Source organism: Nomia melanderi, chromosome 10, assembly GCF_051020985.1.
Source record: "Nomia melanderi isolate GNS246 chromosome 10, iyNomMela1, whole genome shotgun sequence".
NCBI lineage: Eukaryota > Metazoa > Arthropoda > Insecta > Hymenoptera > Halictidae > Nomia > Nomia melanderi.
The window spans coordinates 4,509,706-4,523,294 of record NC_135008.1 but is presented as its reverse complement, the minus strand read 5'-3'; the positions used below and the strand labels follow the sequence as shown (position 1 = coordinate 4,523,294).

General features: G+C 51.4%; 1 long non-coding RNA gene across 1 annotated transcript in view; it reads left to right on the top strand.

Annotated features, from left to right (window-relative positions):
- The window catches only part of LOC143174965 (uncharacterized), a 126,470-nt gene that overhangs the window by 67,745 nt on the left and 45,136 nt on the right, over positions 1 to 13,589 (top strand). The window contains exon 2 of the long non-coding RNA XR_012999520.1: positions 444 to 939. This is a non-coding gene — a long non-coding RNA (uncharacterized LOC143174965). The remainder of the gene's footprint in view (positions 1 to 443; positions 940 to 13,589) is intronic.

Genomic DNA, 13,589 nt, shown 5'->3' with positions numbered 1-13,589 from the left:
CGCCAGCGTATCGAGGGCGAAACGACATTAGTTCTGTCGCTAATGGTCCAACTTTAACAATTTCCATGGGATTATCGTGGAATCCTTTGCTCGCTTATGCAAATAAACGCCGACGGAATTCGCTGGGAATACGTTTACACCGATGCTCGACGATGGATTACTCTGATCGGGGTTAGGTCTGTCCGGGGATTGGCTAGGCAGGGACTTGTCGATGGGCGACGATTGACGGGAATAACGAGACGCGGGGATTCGTCCGACTGCGGGGATTCTCGTTTCCCATCTCGGTGCTTGGATTAAATTATAATAGAAACTTGATCCTTTCTCTCTTTCGGCCACGGGGCACGATTATGATATCAACGCGACGAATCTCCTGGCCATTACGAATTTTGAATTTACGAAAGAATTTCGTTCCTTTTCACCTTCTGCTTTCTTCGTTTTTTCAGCGGAGAAGAAAAGGCTGCTCGGAGGTATTATGTTTCTCGGTTTCGAGCGATTAGAGTGAATCACCTTTGGAGCCACGGCGCGCCGTGGCCAAACGGCCGAGGAGAGGCGACGAGCAAATGGACTGGAAGGTGTAGGGCTTTTGTGGGAAGCGGCGCGGACGTTGTCCAAGTAAAGGTCTTCGTGTCAACAAAGGCCACTTCGGACATTACACCGATCCGTGCCACACAACGAACGGTCCGTCAATGTTTGTCAATTAGTCCTCTGCTGCGAGATTCGCTCGTTTCGGTGACATACTTGTACACTGGCACGTATTTAACGTCGTCGGAGGTTCGTGTATTATTCGCATTCTACCTCTAATATACACAGTGACCTATAACTACCCGCAACACGGAAATCGGTCGTTTCATTGTGGAAACTGCGCCAAACCACGATTCGATGGATCATCGTCGACTGGCCTTAACTACGCTAGATCTCGAGATCAATCAAAACTACCAGGTATGTGGAATTATTTATCACCGATACTAAGTGTTATAATTATTATCAATAATTAAGTACAGTCAATTCTTAAATGTCAATCTCCAAGGTACAAGTACAATCGTATTATTACGGTACGAAGATTTTTATGGTGATAGCGTTGAACGAGACACCCAGTAGATTGTTCCAAGAACAGTCTGCCTCGGCTATCTCTTTCGCCTATTGCAAAAATCGTGAGAGGGAGGATGCTAACACCTTTGGGCGCTTAATGCAACCGTATGTTTCGGTTAACTGTACTCGCGCATGATAGGTTGCCCGTTCCCTCTTAGATCGACTAATATATAGCGCGTGAAATGAGCAAACCAGCGAACCCGTTCGGGGTGGGGGAGTCGTTGCCCAGAGGGAGAGAGGGGCGAAGGTGTAACGGAACCCCGATGATCCACGTATTCATCATCCGCGACCTTACGCGAGAAAAAAGTGACAACCAATTTATAACTGAGATAATTACAATATCAAGTGGCGGGCTTTTAATATATGCTTAATAACCGATAATGAGTGTGTCGACCGATCGATGCGCGATCGACCCGCTCTTTCTATTTATGGATTCCCTTTACAGGACAACCGGAGGGGGGGCAGGAACGTTTCCACGAAAATTGCCGGCATTATCACCGGTCGTTCGCGATTCGTCCCACCGTTAATGCATCGATTTCTTTGTTGCATAAACCATCTACATTGTACGGTAGCAGTGACAGTTTATAAATGACCGGCGATTCGCCTGTAATTATTCACACCGAGTCGTGTTAACACTTCCGATCACGAAATCGCGGTGGCGGCGGCAACCGATCGTTAACAAGGGGCGCGCGATGAGATAAAATAAATCATTCCGCCTTAAAAATTCATTCGATTCGGGATTGCTCGGTAAAGTATCCTTAATTGTACGTATATGTATCCAAGCAAAAATAATAATATTCGCCCGGGGACGCGTACACGCGGCGCAAGAAGAGGGAAAGTAATGATGAACAGCTTTTAAAAAGCGTTCGCCCGTTTAATGTCCTCCTCGAAAACTGCGAACGGATCGCAAGAAAAATCGGTCGTTCCAGTTTCGACGGTTCAACCGGGGGGGACTTTCTCCGCGTCGAATTTGGTTGCGGCGAATTCCAGGGCCGCTCGAGGTTCGGCGTCTCGCGACGGATCCTTTCGATGCGCCTTTTCTTTCCTCCGCCTTTTATTTTCCCCCCTCGCGGACCGGCCCGGAGTTCGGGCTGACGGCGACTTAACGGCGAACCGTTATGATAAGCTTAATGCACGGCTGTCCGTTCGTCTGCTACGTGCGCGCCGATCCGATCCGTGACGTAACAATAAAACATTGTTAACGCTGATTGCCCTGCGGTCGCTATACCGTTCGGCCGCCTGGAATTTCTTGTTGGCTCTCGGCTCGGCTCGGCTCGGCTCCGCGTAGCGTGGCGTGGCTCGCCGTGGCGTGGCGTCAGGGGAAAAAGCCGCGCCGATGATGACGATAATAATGATGATGACGGCGATCCACGCAGGAATGAACCGCACGCGTCTTCCAGACCCCGTTCCATATAGATAATCACACAGAAGACTCCTCGGTGGCCGCCATCTGTATTTACGATTTAATAGGGGAGAGCCGGCACGTTTCTTCTATTTGCGTACGCGCCACCCGATGCATCGCGGTTACGTCACAAACGTCGCTGCCGCGAAAACCTCGAACGAACGAAATCGGCTGTCCTCGAATAGGTCCCGCGTTTCATGTCGCAATACGGGTTCTTTTTCCTCGCGTCGGGTCATTAACTAAGCTATAATTTTTTTCTGCCAAGTAACGACCGCCTGCCTTTAATAATCTTTCTATCGAGCGTCGGACTGTCGACGGAAAAATGCAGATACCCCGAAGTATTATAGTTATACGTTCGATTTCTCATTTCTGGAAATCGGTTTCCGAGATATTGTCCTTTCGAGCGACGTCCTCGAGCGTCAGTCGAACAGCGCCGAAGGGCTGTCGAGAGGCGAACGAGGCGAGAAAGGATTCCCTGCTCTCGCTTAAATATTTTGACAAAGGTTTTAGTATTTTCGACACGACATCACGTTCCGAGGACAACAGCGAACGTCTGTTCTTCGTTAATTCTTTACGCGGCACGATGAACCGTTGTCCGTGGCGTGGATCGGCAAAAATTCCTGCGTTTCACGATGCACCGTTTTCCTTCGAGTTGCTCGTGCATAAAAGGGATCGATCCCCGGAACTTATTAACCGGCGAGCAGCCCTCGAGTGGATTCGCATTGTGCATACGTGCGGCAGTTTACGTCGCGCGCCGATTTCGCTAGCGCGGTCCGAAGTCCCCGTCAATTACGATCGGCGGGGATCGTTGGATTCCGCGAAACCATTCGGCTCGAATCGACAATGCGCCGCCGCAACGAGCGTATAACAAGGCTGGGTGAATGCAGCACGCGGCCAGGAGAACGATAGCCTCGTTGCCGGATAATCGTTATTGGCGGACCGACGTGTCTTCATCGATTCCGTTCGGATGGGATTCCTCGAAACCGATTACGAGTCTTCGGGACCGCGCGCACGGATGGTCTCCGGCCATCATCGCGTCCGTGCACCTGCGGGAGCCCGCTTACGCTCGAAATTCTCGTGTTACGCGCTCCGCGTTGCGCGTGGCTGCAGCTGAAATCGATATCGAAGGATCCCAGGCCGGGGCCGTTTCGCGAGGGGTTATAGATCACGAATCGAATGGAAACGTCGCCGGCCAGGTAGCGGGCGAAAGGATAGCCTACGAGTATCGTCGACAGGCCCGGGTTACGAGCTTCGAGATATTTGTTCGGGGAAAGGACTCGTCCGTCTTTCTCCTCCCGTCTTGTTTTCACCGGCGCGTCCGGTGTTCGACGATTTCGAAAACGAAACCGGACGCGTAGCGGGCGGCGGATCGCTCGCGCGCGCGCGGGACGGGGAAGAACGCGAGGGTAAAATCCGTGGGCGGTAAGGTGGTGAGAAAGTACGAAAGGAGAGCCCGGTCGAGAGGGGGAGGTGGGCGACTAGGGGGAGAAGAGACGGTGAGGGCTAAAGAGAGGGCAACAAAACGCATGGAACATGCTTGCTGGGACGCAAAACGAGGACCAAGATAAGCCGTGCCTCCATCAGGCTGCTATTTCTCCCGTGACAATAAAAATTATAGGCTATCTGGACTGGAAAACAACAGGTCGAGCGGGCTGCCTCCGGATCGTGGTTTGCATTCATTAAGCCTCGACACGCAAGCAGTGGCGGTTGATGTTCTCCTTCTCTCTCCCTCGTTGGTCCCCCTTCTGCCTCGATCCGTCTGCCCGTCTCTTTCCGCCTTTTACACCGATCTCCTCTTCGTCGCCCTTCTTTCCAGGCCCCGTTGCTCTCCTTCTCTTTCCCTCATCCCCTGGCCGTCGTCGTCGTTGCCCTCTCGGGGCCAGGTACCCTATACGACGCCCCTGGAGTCCCCCCTTTCGCCCCACGGTGCCCCCTCGCAACATCTCCGCAGCCAGTTGCCTGGCTGCTCGACTGCCTCGAGACTCTCTCAACCTGCAGTTCCAGGCTGCATCGAACGCGACCACTACAACCGGCCGTCCATTACCACTTTACATATTACACATTATAAATTACCAGTCTCTCTCTCTCCCCTTCCCTGCCGGCCTCCCGCCCTGCATCCCACCGGATTTTTGTCTGCTGCCACGGATGCGGAGCCAGCCGCACGAAACCGCTCCGGGACTCGTCAAAGTTTCGAAGGGCAACGGCTCGTTATCGTGCGGACCGGGTTGGCCATTGGATATCTAGAACGGATTTTTATCGATTCGACGACGATTCCCGTCGATCGGCTGTCGTACAACCGATTCAGCTTTGCTTTTGCGATAAGCCGCTCCCGCGAGACCGAACACGCGCCGCTCCGGCCGGTGGAAATCTATTAAGAAAATAACACCTCGTTAGACACACCGGCCACCGGCGAGACAACGCGGCCAGCTTTCACTGGTGCTCGCGTTCTAATAGATCGATGTTTACAAACCGGCGGCGGGCAACGTGGAGTTAAGGCACGATCGCGGACTGCAATTTGGGCGAGCCGCGAGACGACAGACCGACCGCTATCTCCGTACTATCGGGCATTTTCGCGATTTTATAGTTTGATCGTGGTAGGTGGGAACGAACGCGCCCGGAGCTGCTATCGGAGCCGTCCTATGTACCCATTAGCGATCGCTGATCGAATAATAATCTCTGTTTCGCGATCGCGGCGTCTCCGAACTCCGAAACGATCCGTGCAGGCTTTCAATTTTTTTAATCCCATGCTTCGAACGTATTTTTACCTGGTCGTTGAATTTATACGGTATTATCGATAATGTTATATCGCGAACGATATTGTTCCGCCTACGAATTAGAAATTATTTCGGAATTTCCATATACTTTGTTCTAGAAAAATACCACGCGTCTTGGAATCGTCTCGCGACGTCTACGCGCGTGCGTCCGAAACTGTATCTCGCTTATCGAATCGCCGCGTGTCATTTCGAAACAGATTTGCATTCCGCCGTTCCAAGGTATCTTCGTGCAAGAATGTGAAGCTGTATCGCCGTAAACAATCTGCTTCGTTAAGAGTGAGCGATACGACAGTGAGACGTCACAGCATCTTCCCGGGTAAAAAACGAAACGAGACTCGAAAGACGCGAGTACAAGGAGTTACACGGGGGAGTAACACACACGGAACGATCGTCGTTGTACGGGCGTTGCGTTAACGCCGCTAAAAACCCCGAAGATTCGTGCTTATCGACGGATCTGCAGTTAATAACGCGGATAAAAACGGCCGCACTCTGGAAACCGCGAACACGCATCGAACGATGTTTAAGAGGATCGACAATTATGGTCGGACAGGCCATTACCACTCGCGCGTGTATGGATATACACGTAACGTGTTTTTAAACGCGCAGCCTCCGTTGCTTTTAACGTTGTCCTGAAAAGGCGTACAAAGTCAGCGGACTCGTCAAATGTTCCTGAGGGCAACCGGTCGTCTGTTCGTTCGTCCATTCGTTCGTTCGTTCGTTCGTTCGGTTGCGTGATACGGCGCGCGCTAATCGGGCTCACGTTCTCGCGTGCACGCATCGAACACTTTGTGACTAAAAATTAAAAGTAACACGCAAATTACGTGGTCCTTCGGGAAGAATATTTAAGCGCGCCCCATCTTCTACCGCTGTCGCCGGCGGGCAACCGATCAGGGACGATCAAAGCCGGTAGACGTTGTCGCCTAACATTGTGGAAAGTGATTCCCATCATCCGCGATTACGCTCGCCGCTGGATGTCTGACGGCGAAGGGAGCCTCGTTCCCCGAGATTCGAAAACGCGAGGCGTCGTCCACGCGATGCGGGGATAATGCGGGAAGACGACTATCCGCCGAGAAAGGGGAACGATTCATAGCTCGTTCGATACACGCCAAGCGTTCGGCCAGTGGTGTATGCTAATGCTTCCTCCTGGTGTGTAGAACTATTCGAGTACATCTTAAAGATCCATTCTATGAACGTCGGAGACTCGTAACTTGTTCCGGCCTCTCGAGAATCGGCTGCGAAGATTCGACTGTTATTTTAACCTTTCGACTATGCCGAGACTGCCTGCGAAGCTGCATCTCTATACGGTAAATTCTGACGCATACGAGTGTAATAAACGTACCACTACGATTTCAGACTGATAGAATTTTTCACCGTGCACTTACGATAGATTGGACGACAACGCGCACAGCTTTCGACGACCGGGGAACAAGTGAGCCGGCATAATGGCGTACGGTCGAAAAAATGACACCGAGTCGCGTACAGTAGCCGAAAGGTTAATATCGTCGAGAGGAAAAGTTTTTTATTGGCCCCGCTGAAAGATAAGACTGGTTTCTTCGCGAAGAAAGGGAGACTTCCCAGGAGAGGAATCTGCGACGTGGGTTCCTATCAAGGTGGCGCAAAAAGCGGCGAGCCAATCGGCGGGGAGAAAATCACGCGACGAAGCGAATCGCAATTTACAAGGGAGACGGGAATAGAACTACCACCCGCAATCGGGACAAAACGACCAGCGACACGGGCCGCGACGCAGGCATATAATTATACATAAAGTATCATTAAGTTGCCATAATTCTTATGTTATTGCATTATTTAGCGGCGGCGCCCCGCTGCGGGATACGTGGAATCTTTCCGAGTAAGGGCGCGCGCAAGCGCGTTTTACATCTTTGTACACAGTCGGGCATCCCGCTATTATAAGTAATACACATGCCTCGCGTACTTTCCAGCCGAACCACGCGAAAAAGAAGCACGCCGCGCCGCGGCCCGACCGAGCCGGGATGCGGGAAACCGTGGATGATTTAGGAGACCGCGCGGGTCATCCTTCGCTATTCGTAGGCGGCGACCATTTTCAGATAGAAGGCCGGAGGTGTGAGGATTTATGGGTGTTTACTGAACTTCCTACGCACCCGCGATGCTTTTCTTACCCGCCGTACCGATGTCACTGATCGCCCGTAGATCGAGACGCCTTTGAAATACGCCTCGAACCGATCCAATACGGCTATCCTGTTATACCGCTCTTAACCGAGGGAATCTTATGATAATCCTGAACTTACATATCCGAGCGCACCGCAATCGGACGGATACAGTAGTTAGAATTATGACCAAATACACAGGTGCTAATAATAACCCGGCTGCTCCGGTAATTGAGTATCTCGAATACGATCCACTCAGCTCGTAACAGCTTGTAGAACAGTAACCGCGCTGAAACGTTGTTAGGCTTCCATTAAATCCGCGCAAGATGTCTGCAATTCAGAGCGTATAGTGCCTCTCCGTCGGAGATTGGGGTAGCAATCCCAGATCCAGTCTATCAACCGATCGCTTTTCGCCGAGCGCGCGATCGTTCGGAGTAGAATAGCCGGCGAACAGAACGCGGCGCGAGCTGTTGTCACTTTTACAAGCGACGACTGGTACGACCGCTTCGTTCGGCCGGCTCGCAGGTGTCGGAGGTTCGCTCCTCGCCTGTTAGATTTTCAGGGCTCTCAGCATTCGACGCCGCGGCGCGTAGATGCACGGATGCGCGCCGCTCGCCGCTTGAATCCCGGTTTTCGCAATATTCGCCGGACGTTTTGTTCGTCCCGTAGGCTACGATGCACGCTTAACTGACTGCGAATTAAAATTCCAGAATATAAGCGATTGCTTACGACGATTAATCGCACCCCTGCTGCTACGCTCGCTCGCTCGCTCGCTCACTCGCCTGCCCGCTCGCTCGCCCGCTCGGCCGGACGCGAATCGCATCGCATCGCGCGCGCCGGCGACCGAGCCCGACGACGCTCCTTTATTTTTCGTATCGGACGATTCTTCGAGCGTTTTCGAGCGGCCCTCGACATACATATATCGACGCATTTGCCGCATCGGGTTTCGATAAATCTTGCCGTGTCTCTTACCGGAGGCACGGTCACGCAGCCCCGCTCGTCCCACTCGGGCCCCGCCGGATATACACGAGAAATACAAAGATCCCGAGGGCTCGGGCTACACTCGGTAATTCGTATCGGCGACAACCATTTAAGTGGCCGGAGATAGATCACCCGATAGACGGCTTTTCGTCCGTTGTTGTCGCGGCACGACGCGTCGCGTGTAGGATTTCTTGCCGACGACGACCACGCCGCGACTTTTACGGACAGCGATGTAACCCACGGGAAAGTAACGAGTGATGAATTAGCGGGCGAGCTGATAAAAGTTGGCCGTGTCTTTTTATCGCTGTAATCCCATTCGCGAGTGTCGGATTTGCTGGAGATATAAAACGAAACGTTGAATAGCTACACGGTGTAATTCCGGTGCTGGAAGAAAATCGTCGACTAAACGCTGTTAGATTCATTACTGCGTTCGTTTAACATGCTTATACGGGTGCACGCGTTAACCTCGATTACATAAAAATCCACCCGTTAATTCCCATCATTTCCAGTGAGAGAGGAAAGATCCTTGTTCGCGGAACGAGCGATCAATCCTTTCCTAAACGCACGAAATCCGATAGGATCGATTTCCAAGCGCGCGCGCCGGTAGAGAAATTAATCCATAAAACCGTACGTTATATAACGTAATCATAGAGGAGGACATTAACGGCTCGTAACAGGATCCCATTCGTTCTAGAATGAAACCCGGCGTAACAATAAAATCCTCACGACACGCAATATCAGTGGAAAAGCGGAATGCGGAGGTGAGCGCACGGGTCCCGCCTGTTCCGTTCTAGTTTCAATTTACCTAAATCATCGGTGCAGAAGACTCGCGCCAGAAAAGGTTCCGTGGGCAAGAAGGATGCGGTGGCAGGGTGCGCGTGCGTTCGTGCTCGTTCGCCTGGTGCATGCGTGGCCACGCTCGCTCGCTTGCTCGGTTGGGCTCGCTCTCTCGCTCGCTAACGCGTTCTATCGAAGAAAAGGAGGAGCCACGGCGCGGTTGCTCGCACGACGGGCGCGCGATGGCTCGCCACAAAAAGTACATTGCATTTATAAGTCATTTATTATGAATTACACGATGGTATATTTAAAATGGGAGGCATGTCTTGTACATGGATATATGGGATATCGAGATTATAACGCATGCGGCGAAGAGAAACCGGGACTACAACGGCCTGGGATACGCGCAACCGGACGTTGTCGTGTAGGTGTTCTCGCGTGCGTACATACCACCACCACGTTGCCGCCTCGCTCTTGTGAATCGTCCGCGCCACGCATGCACGCGCCTACAAATTGGTAGTGCGTAGCCGCACGCTGACTCCTGGATAAAACCTGGAAACCGTTCGTTCCTTTTCTCCTTTTCTTATATACGCTTTCAAAGGGGATCGTGCGTTCGCTCCGGGCACGAGAGATTAATTTCCTTCATTGGCGTATCCTTCAATTATTATTATTATTTTCTTATCTCCGCCGCTTCTCCTCTTATTGTCGGCGATCGGACGGAGCAGCCACCGGCCGCGATGTTTTGCGGAACATCGGAACTGGTTTCCCGATCGCCGGGAATTTATCTGCTTTCCAGCCGATCGGGAAACGTATTGTCGCCGATTTCTAATGGCCGATCCGATATCGCGGACAGTCGCGTTACGTTCCGACCTTCGCGCGGATGACGGCGCGCTCCTTATCGGCGGCCGGTCGAACGGCAGAATAAGCAATTAATTTGAACAGTTGTACGATGCGCCGGTGAAAAGCTTTCGTCAGGGATAATTAATCGCGAGGTGCACCGACCGACGAGATTGCCTTTCATGTAAGCGATACACACCGAGGGCCTTGATGCCCGGCGATGCTGCTGAGGTATTTATTAACTATTATACTCGACATTGCGTCGCTCGCCTCTCCTCCGTCGCGCACCTCTCGCCGCGTCTAACCGTTTTTTCCGTCCGCGCGCAATTATTTATCATTCAACCACGTATTACGGCAGTTTAGACGGAAAGTATCCGACGATAATCATATATTACGCGCGCAAACGTCTTTCTATTTGTCTATTAAATCTCTTGAACGTCGCACAGTGAAAGGCAGCGCAGCCAGTACGACACGGAGATAGCAGATGACTGTGTCACGATGACCGTGCGCCGGAACCTTGCGATCCGGCGACACGTTTCCGCATCTGAACTGACTCACCTTTCATCCGTCGCGCGATTCTGCCATCCTTCGTTGCCATTTACGATTGAACCCATTAACGACGCCAACCGGGAAACTGTTCGGCCGGCGACGCTTCACCTCTGCCTGTTTTAGGTCTGGAACTCGGTGAGTCATCCAACCAGTAGCATCGATATATCTATATTTCACAGATCTCGAAATCTTCAAGTGCATCGCGATATTTATTCTATCTCTCTTTTTCAACGTCCTTCGATATTATTCACTCCTTCGTTCTAAATACATCTCTCAAATTGTCAGAAATAGATGATCGTACAGATCCAGCTTCGAGGCTCCTTTTTCAGCTCAGTTCACGGAAACGCATCCCTTATCCGCAATTTCCAGTACCTATGCGTTCCTCGTTCCAGAGCGAAGCTAACCAGCGCCCCAGTGTTCTCGTTTCTGCACGACGAAACGAGACTATTAGATACAGAAGCGGTCAGTACGCGAACGTAACGTAACCGTGGACACGAGAGGGAGGAACGAGACGGAGAAAGAGGGACACGGGTGTGTTGTGTGTACCGCGGTAAGGGGTAAACGGCCTCGCAACAACCTAGACGTGCCTTGACCCACGAGAGCGAGAGAGCGAGAGACGGAGAGCGGCGGCGAGAGAACGGCGCGGTGAGAGGCGCGCGCGTCGCAACGGAGAGAGACGGTAGAGCCGACGACTGCCAGGTAGAAAGAAAGGGAGGGGGCAGAAGGAGTTTAGAGAACAGGTGCGCGACCATTGACCGCCGGCTTTGGTTACCCACTGAATTATCATATACGTAAGTTGCGTCGGCGATCGAGTGATTTAATCGCGCCGATTACCGGCCAACCGTGAGGCTCAGGGGTGAGGTCAATTAAGATGGGTTACCGGATAATGATACGTTTAGGGGTGAGCCCCGCGAACTTTGCGCCGCGCCGGCTGCGATTCCTCGGACGTGCGTCCCAGATTGTTGCCCGGGATAGTGTCCGGGAACAACGGGACTGAAATGCACCGATCACCGGATAAAGTGGATCACGTTTTGTTTGAAAGCCTCCCGACGAGTATGGATTTATTTGGTGTCGTTTACGAATGTTAAATTAAGATTCCATTCGTTTGACGTATCGCCGATCGCGCGTACGCCGCAACGTAGCAATTTCGTTCAATTAAAACTTGTCGAGCATAGAAGAGATTTTAAACAGTCGATAACGTCAGTATTTATAATCCGACTGTAAAGGAAATAAGAGAAGGGTAAAGGATGTAAAGTAGTCGACGGATAACACGTTGTCAAGAGGTATGGAAGGTCCCCGTCGTTGGCTGATAATGTGTTTACAAGATGTGCGTACTAATGTGCAGGTGTTACGCGAGGAGTAAGATGGAGCGTATAGATACGTGATTGTTGGTATAATTTTTGTTAATTTTCAGGTGTTGCGTCCTCGTAAATCGGCGGGAGTTATTAAAGCATTGATGCATAAATGACGAATGAGCATCGGGCAGGACGCACGAATGTCGATCCGCATGCGACGAGATCGTAAATTCTTCGGGAATTTTATTAATTATCGCGTGAGTCATTATTCTGGAACGGTGTAAATTACTCCCAACCGTGACTTATTGGCGAACCACATCGCGGCGCACTTTGAAGCTGGATTCTTATATAAATTAAATAATTGAACGGGACGCTGATAGCCGCCCGGGGCGAGTCACCGCTTTTATCGAGCGTACCTTCCTTCCCGGCGTGTTTCGCAAGGAACTGAAGGTTCCGTGTCGATTTTCTGTGATCGCCGGTTTACAAATCGCTTCGGCTGATTATTGTAACCGAAGCTTGTCCGATATTATCTACGATATGCTATTAAGACTTATAGTATTACCTCCGGATACATGTCTGGTGTCAATAGGTATTAATTACTTCGTGACTGATTACTTTCTTAACGTTCCATCATGTCGGTTCGTCGCCGTTACTCGCGAAACATAAATATATAATTATTCTTTCTGAGACCTATAACCATATTTACATCGACGATAATGTTCTGAACCGTGTTCGCTAAAGACCAGCCGATTAATGTAACGATACTTTATTTCCCTTGAAAGCCTGCTCCCAGTGATTCACACGTTTAATAATACACCCGTGAAATAACGATCATCCGCAAAAGTTATTATCCCAGATTTTCCTCGAGATTCCATCGGGCAATTACCATTTTTACGATTGATACCGTGAGTCACGTGTACGGTACCCGTTTCCCACAAAGTGCAAACAACGATCATAAAAACCGATACTTTCTTTAACACCGATCCAATCGTCCTCTCGATAGGCTCGACCCAGATCCCCGACAATGGCGAACGCGGACACGGCGGACCGACCCTAATCCGGCAGGCTAAATGTCAAGCGTCGCGGATGAACGACAGTTCCGTCGGACGTTTCCACTGGGCCGAGACTATCTGCGGATCTTCACGGTGTCCCGGGACCACCGTCCTCCCTCGAACGCATTGTTCCGCCGTCGGCCGTGGTAAAATGGTTCTTCCGCGAAAGGGAGTCCGGCCCGCGTCTTATCAACCGCCCGAGAAATTACACGGTGGTGCGGAACGGTAGCGGGCTGGCGTGCAGATAAGGAGCGCCGGCAGTGGGTAATTCCAACGAAAGTGCAATTCAGGCCGCGTGCTGGTATTAACAACGCTACGGGTTTCGCACTTCTTTCTTCTCCGGCGGATTGTTTTTGCGTCGGTACCCCGCTCGGCAAACCGGTTGCATCGGGGCGTCGGTTAGCAACAGGGAAAAAAGAAAATTGGAAATTCTGACGTCAGCGGGGAAATAATATCGCGTGAACGACTATCGGCCGGGTACAATGAACGAACGAACGAACGAACGAACAGGATGGAGATCCGTATCGGATATCCACCAGCGTGATATTAATTCCAGCGACGCCCGATGATTTCCCCGGGTTTTTCTCGATCGGGCAGACATCGGCCACGATGTTAAGCGATCCCTCGTTAACTATGTTCTATCAAAGGGAAACGAAAAACGCCATTAACGCTTGTTAGGGGCGTACGGTTAGACGATCGATTTGAAT